Consider the following 7,658-nt stretch of genomic DNA (forward strand, 5'->3'; position numbering starts at 1 on the left):
GGCAGGTGCCAAGTCCTGCTGGAAAATGAAGTCAGCATCCCCATAAAGCTCGTCTGCGGAAGGCAGCATGAAGTGCTCCAAAATCTCCTGGTAGACGGCTGCGTTGACCCTGGACTTAATGAAGCACAGTGGACCAACACCAGCAGATGACATGACTCCCCAAATCTACACAGACTGTGGAAACTTCACACTGGACTTCAAGCATCTTGCAGTGTGTGCCTCTCCATTCTTCCTCCATACTCTGGGTCCTTGGTTTCCAAATGATATGCAAAAGTTGCTCTCTTCAAAAAAGAAGACTTTGGACCACTGAGCAACAGACCAGGTCTGTTTTTCTTTAGCCCAGGTAAGACGCTTCTGACGTTTGTTGTTCAGGAGCGGCTTGACAAGAGGAATACAATATTTGAAGTCCATGTCCAGGATCTGTCTGTGTGTGGTGGCTCTTGATGCACTGACTCCAGCCTCAGTCCACTCCTTGTGAAAGTCCCCAACACTTTTGAATGGCCTTTTCCTGACAATCCTCTCCAGGCTGCAGTCATCCCTGCTGCTTGTGCACCTTTTTCTTCCACACTTTTCCCTTCCACATAACGTACATTGATACAGCACTTTGGGAACATCCAACATTCTGCACAACTGTCAGGTCAGCAGTCTTTCCCATGATTGTGATTCCTACTGAACCAGACTGAGAGACCATTTAATGGCTCAGGAACCCTTTGCAGGTGTTATGGCTTAATTAGCTGATTAGAGTGGGACACTTTGAGCCGAGAATATTGCACCTTTTCACAATATTCTAATTTTCTGAGATTGTGGATTTGGGGTTTTCATGAGCTGTAAGCCATAATCATCACAATTATGACAAATCACAGCTTGAACTATCTTGCTTTGCATGTAATGAGTCTCATATATTAGTTTCACCTTTTAAGTGGCATTACTGAAATAAATGAACTTTTGCACGATATTCTAATTTTTTGAGTTTCACCTGTATAGTTATAAATAGGATTATTCCAGCCATTAGTAATTGTCTTTTTATTGCAGAAAGGCTCCTTATCAGTGAAATACGTAATCTGCAAAGTGCAACCATTTAGATGCAATATCTGCAATCTGGCTGCCAGCATCGCTCCCTCTCTTGGCTGTTAGCAAATAATTACAGCGATCAGAGCCATGTGAATTTCTTCCTAATTGCTGGTATATGAATGGAAGTGGACTGGAGACTTGATCTGTACACTGTGTTCATCAAGACCTAATAAAGGTTTGCCAGACTTTATGTCTCTAATACTCACATTCATGTAGAATCGAGAACTACAAAAATGATGATAAATTGGAAAGGCGGATACTACGGTAAAGCCAATCACCAATATACAGTACATTGCCTCTGCTGTGCTTGAATAGGTCCCCAGTCATACCTACTAGCAAGCTAAAACACAGATCCTCTCCACCTCACCGAGTTTCAACTAATAAATGTCAAACTTATCACACTGGTCCCACCTGTTTCCACAAAACACTTCAAATTAAACATAACTAGTGTTTCTTAATTACCGACTATTGTACACATTTCATGTGAGATTATTATGTGATAGTGTGGTCTTTATGGAATTTTCATCTGTTTCACTTCACTTTAAAAGGTTAGTTCCCCTTTACCAAAAACTGTGTAGCACCCTCCTAGTTTAGAGTAGGCTACTAGGAAAATTTAGTTTAGCACCACTGTAATCAGTGGAGCAGGGGTGGATTGCTTAGGGCTGCTCAGTGTTTCACAGGCTGCTGCTCTGTTACTTCCCCCTGCCTTCTAGAGATTTCTAGAACATAGTGGAAGGGAGGGCAGAGTCTGTAGCCTGAATATTCATTAGGACTTCAGCCAACCCCTGGGGAGTTGTGCATTTATGGTGGTGGGGGGGAAGGGGGCCATGAATAGTCTGAGACATAAGCATCAAGGGGTGAGTTCCTGGATCCAGTTCTGCAAGAAGAGACCCTGTTGAGGGGCTCTGCCCTCTTGGGCAGAAGTCTGGAAGGAAACTAGCCTGAAGACGCCAAGGTCCCAGCTGAGCTTAGCTGGTGGTCCTATTTGCAAGATCAGTCCAAGGATCCAGTTGGATCAGGAGATAGCTTATGGGTTAGAGCTGGGAGGAAGCTGAGGGAGAGAGCCCAGGTTGTCCGGAGGGGGAGCCTGGTGGATATCGGCAGGAGGCAACCTATGATCCTGTGAGTACAAGATCCCAGTGCTGCTGCTTGTAGATAAAAACAGTATGTGCAGCTTTGAATAATGCCCTTGCTATAGGTCAGGATGGCAGCTGTAAATGACGAAACGTGTAGGGCAGGGCTTACTGTTTTACATCACTGCCGCTTGGTATAAACACAGATGGAAAGCAAATCGGCATTCTTAGTTGTTAATTTCCTGCTTTTACCTCCGATGTTATTGTAAGTGCATTTTTATCTTCTATACTAATTTAATAAATATTATTGCACTATAAGGGGCTCCTTTATTTCTCTTCACCTTCCACATTCTGAAGAAGCCATGTGATTGTGGCGCAACGCATCGACGCATTTCCGGTTAAGGGGTAACGTACTTCCGGTTCCGGGTTCGGACGCCATTTTGGTTCACCTGAGTACACCCATAGCACATGGGAAACTGCTTCTTTCTGCTGGATGACATGTGAGTGTTCATTTGCTTTGGAAATTTTAAGTGCATTAAAACAGTGTTGCACTATGGAGGTTTGTCTTTGTTTCTACATATACGTCCTGTGTTTATGAGTCCATATTGTGAGGAAAGTGATTGGAGAGGAATTCATTGCTTGGAGGGGGATCTTAATTGAGTCAGTGGAGTCAGTGGGGCATGAAAATCTGGCTGAGATACTATATATTTAAGGCTTTGTGACCCGCAAGGGTCGAATGTGGAAGGTGAGGAGGCATTTTGGCTAAATCCAGGGGAGTCACATCAGAGTGTCACGAAGAGCACGTTTGCAGCATGGAGTGAAGTTATAATCACTGTGTATTGAACACTTATTATTTGTACAGTGTGGCATCACAAGTCTTTGGACTGTTTATTTGATTTAGTTCATGTAATTGGATACACTTATCACTTTGCACAGATAAACTGTTAACATTTGTATTCGATTTTTCACGGTCTTTGACCACTAGGGGGCATAAATAGGAGTGTGAATTTGCACCAGTTATTTATAAATGATTTTGTATAGTTTATAGAATTTAAGAGGGAATTAAGCACTTATTTTGTATTTTTCACAATATTATTGATGTAAAAAAGGGTTTGTATACACTATATAAGTTGAGCGCTTCATCACAAAACATATACATTTTATTTGCACATATCTTAAGGTATAGGGAAAAGGTGATAGCAGCTGACTTTAAGTTAAAGGTTCTGTGGAGCGCAGGGGGATTCTTTCTATATTTACCTTTATTTCTCTGTTTACATGTTAATGGGCTACCATGGAGGTTTTTAAAGACACAGAGGCACTATCTATACAAGGACCCAGAAGATTCCTTGGGAAGTGTTTGATGACCATATATCATCTCAGGAGGAGGAAATACCCATTGTAACAAGCTGTTTTTGACCTTCTTGTAATAAAGAGGTCAAATGTTCTGGTGGGAGCAGTGTGTGCACTGTGAGTTTGGAGGAGGATCACTTAAAGTGTTACTAAACCCACAAGAGTACAATCAGTCTGTACAGACAGTAAAGCATGCTTGTTACACTCACTGTGGAACTTAAGGGGTAATCCTCCGCATTGTGTAAAAAAGATGTTTGATCCTGTCTTCTCTGATACTCCCCTTCTTTCATGTTCCCCATATCATCTCCTGATAGAACACAGCATTGGGGACTCTCTGCACATGCTCAGTTTGTTGTGTACTGCTAGAGATTTTTTTTTTTCCTAAAGAGGGTGCATGTGATCAGCACAGGGCCAATCAGCACTATCTAGACAGAGGGTCAGGGGTTATGCAATCTCATACGGCTGTCAGAGCAGAATGAAAACTCCTCCTACAAGCTTTAACCAGTATTCTGCTGGACACTGATAGAAGTCACAAGACTCCTCTAACTGCTGATGAGAAAAAGTATTTAGCAGTTTATATTTACTAAAATAATTGCATTTCCATGTTCTGTGTACAGACCAGATATAGTGAGTGCAGGGTCTGGGGTTTAGTAACAGTTTAATTTTACTTTCACCTCACTTAATATTTAGTTGTATAAGCACTGTTTCAGAGAACTACTGTACATCTGTGTTGCATGGAGTCAACCAACTTCTGGCACCTGTGAACAGGTATTCCAGCCCAGGATGATTGGACTACATTCCACAGTTCTTCTCTATTTCTTGGTTTTGCCTCAGAAACTGCATTTTTGATGTCACCCCACAAGTTTTCTATTGGATTAAGATCCGGGGATTGGGCTGGCCACTCCATAACGTCAATCTTGTTGGTCTGGAACCAAGATGTTGCACGTTTACTGGTGTGTTTGGGGTCGTTGTCTTGTTGGAACACCCATTTCAAGGGCATTTCCTCTTCAGCATAAGGCAGCATGACCTCTTCAAGTATTCTGATGTATTCAAACTGATCCATGATCCCTGCTATGCTATAAATAGGCCCAAAACCGTAGTATGAGAAACATCCCCATATCATGATGCTTGCGCAACCATGCTTCACTGTCTTCACAGTGTACTGTGGCTTGAATTCAGTGTTTGGGGGTCGTCTGACAAACTGCCTCCGGCCACTAGACCCAAAAAGAACAATCTTACTTTCATCAGTCCACAAAATGTTGCGCCATTTCTCTTTAGGCCAGTCAATGTGCTCTTTGGCAAATTGTAACCTCTTCAGCACGTCTTTTTTTCAACAGTGGGACTTTGCGGGGGCTTCTTGCAGATAGCTTGGCTTCACATAGGCATCTTCTAATTGTAACAGTACTCACAGGTTACTTTACACCTTCTTTGATCTTCCTGGAGCTGATTGTTGGCTGAGTCCTTGCCATTTTGGCTATTCTTCTATCCATTCGAATGGTAGTTTTTCGCTTTCTTCCACGTCTTTCAGGTTTTGGTTGCCATTTTAAAGCATTTGCGATCATTTTAGCTAAGCAGCCTATCATTTTCTGCACTTCTTTATATGTTTTCCCCTCTCCAATCAACTTTTTAATCAAGGTACGCTGTTCTTCTGAAGAATGTCTGAAACGACCCATTTTCCTCAGAATTTCAGAGAGAAATGCACTGTAACCAGCATGTACAACATTTGCTGCCTTCCTTCCTTAAATAAGGGCAATAATTGCCACCTGTTTTTCAAAGAATGAATGACCTCACTAATAGAACTCCGCACTGCTATTATTTTGAACATGCCCCTTTCAATTAGTGATTCAATTACACAGAATCAGCAGCATGCATGTCATGACTGTTGGGTCTGTTGGATTTTTATTACTCTACTACACCTGCTAGTAAATTATTTGCCATGTAGAAATATTACTTCTACCAAAAACAGTGATTGATCAGGTTAGTGATGTCTGACTGCTATTATTTTGAATACAACTGTAGATATTTCTGACATTTTTGGAACCTATACATCTGATTGACGGCTTCTCCTTTCTGCTGTTCTTTGTATAGTTTTATACATTTTTTTGTACATTTCTCACAAATGTATTTATTATTTGTTAGTGTTATAATAATTTGTGTCACTTTTACAGTTCAACAATTTGTTTGAGCGGGTGTTTAAGGCATTAGTGTTTATATAAAAAAGCTAGTGTAGCCTTCTTCTCAAAGACATTAACTGTGCCACCTGCTGTGTAGTTGTATAGAAAGAAGTGTTTTGAGTTTCAGCTGCCATGTGGCACTGTTGCCCTTTTGTTTTGCATAAACAGTCTTGCAACAACTAGAGGCCTGTTTATTCTAAAGTAGCTTCTCAGAAATGGGAATTATTGGATTGCAGACTACCCCAAAATGGCTGCCACAAGTTCATTTTATTAAACAATACAGATACGTGTTCCAACAGATGGAGAAGGTTTGCCTGGGAAGCCTGGGAAAAAGTACATCAGAGAGAGACATCCAGCACAGAGGAAATAAGAGAATCAGGGTAGTCAGGATTCTGTCCCCCATTCTACGTTATGCCTTAGAGGACTGAGAAGATCCAACTAAGTCATACTTGTTCCTCACAGAGGAGTTAGAGCTCTGTCCCCCATGCTACTGTCTGTCATACTGTAGATGACTGAGGAGAACTGATTACAGCATTGAAAGTCTCACATAGTCTTCACAAAGGAGCTAGAGCTTTATGCCCCATTCTACTGTCTGCCATAGAGGACTGAGGAGAGCCAAATACTGCATTGGTAGTCACACATAATCTTCAAAGAGGAGTTGTAGCTCTGTCCCCCATCATACTGTCTGCCATAGAGGACAGAGGAGAACCAAATACTACACTGGAAGTCACATGTGGTCTTCACAGAAGAGTCAGAGCTTTCTCCCCATCCCACTGTCTGCCATAGAGTACTTAGGAGAGCTGATTGCTGCTTTGGAAATGGCATGTGTTGCCCACAGAGAACATCTTTTTTTAATGAATTTTTTAGTTAGAAAGGGAATTGCAATATTATTTGTTTGTGCTGCAATGTTAATATTGCTATTTGAAATGTAAGTACAGCTGCTCGTACTAATGTGCCATGAAGAGAACCTGTCTAAGAGAGTGAACGAATAGAGCTGAGAGTACAATTGTGAGAGTGATGCAACAGAGAATCATGAAGCTGATGCCCAGATGTTTGGATAGAGTAAAGAATGGGAGATCACTGAGAAGTAGAAAATTCCTCCCTATGATGTCCCCTAAAAAAAGAACAAGAGTTCCTGGGTGCGTCTGAATGAGGGTAACTTGAAGCAGTATGCCAGAGTATCCACTGGCAGTGCCCAGGCCTTAGTGGAAAGGTGTGGCCCTGGAGTACAACTTGTTCATTGATAGAAATCTGTGAAAATCACTCAAATACTGGTTACAATAGAAACTATGTTTTCTTCCCACAGAAGGAAGGAAAGGAGAGAAATACAGAGGAGCAAGGACATAGGAACCTGGATAATACAGCTGTCAATGGCTGCTCTTCTTCTCATTTACATTTATAAAGAAGTAATGGAGAGTAAAGCCTATGGCATATTAGAGTGGGCTATTCGGTGCCTGCACAGAGATTGTGAGGGTAGAGAACCCTGGAATGAAGATTGTTGATGGAGTAGATCAATTTACAGCACAATACCAATGTAGTAAGGCATGAAGTTGCTGCAAAATTCTTGTCTGCAGGTGATTGTTTCTATCACTGGTCTTCAAACTTCAGCCCAGGAGCTGTAGGGGGCCTTTTGCTTGCTTTTTTCTGGCCCTTGGAGTAATATTTCATTTTCTGACAATCGGGACTAATTCCTCCCACTGACACCAACAATGGGGCATAATTTCCCCCACTGACACTAATGAAGGGGTACAATTCCTCCCAGTGACAAAAACGATGGGGCATGATTCTTCCCACTCAATGACACCAATCTTGGGGCACAATTCCTCTCACCAACACCAAAGATGGGACATTGTTTACTCCCTCTGATGCTGGGACATTTTCTATTTACCATTGTCACAGTCTGGCCTCCTTAAAGTCTGAAGGACAGTAACTGGCCCTTTGTTTAGAAAGTTTGGAGACCCCTGTTCTGGACTTCCCTTTAAACCAATCT

The sequence above is a fragment of the Staurois parvus genome, unplaced genomic scaffold (assembly GCF_062004578.1).
Source record: "Staurois parvus isolate SC_StPar_1 unplaced genomic scaffold, SC_StPar_1.0 ptg000458l, whole genome shotgun sequence".
Classification (NCBI taxonomy): Eukaryota; Metazoa; Chordata; class Amphibia; order Anura; family Ranidae; genus Staurois; species Staurois parvus.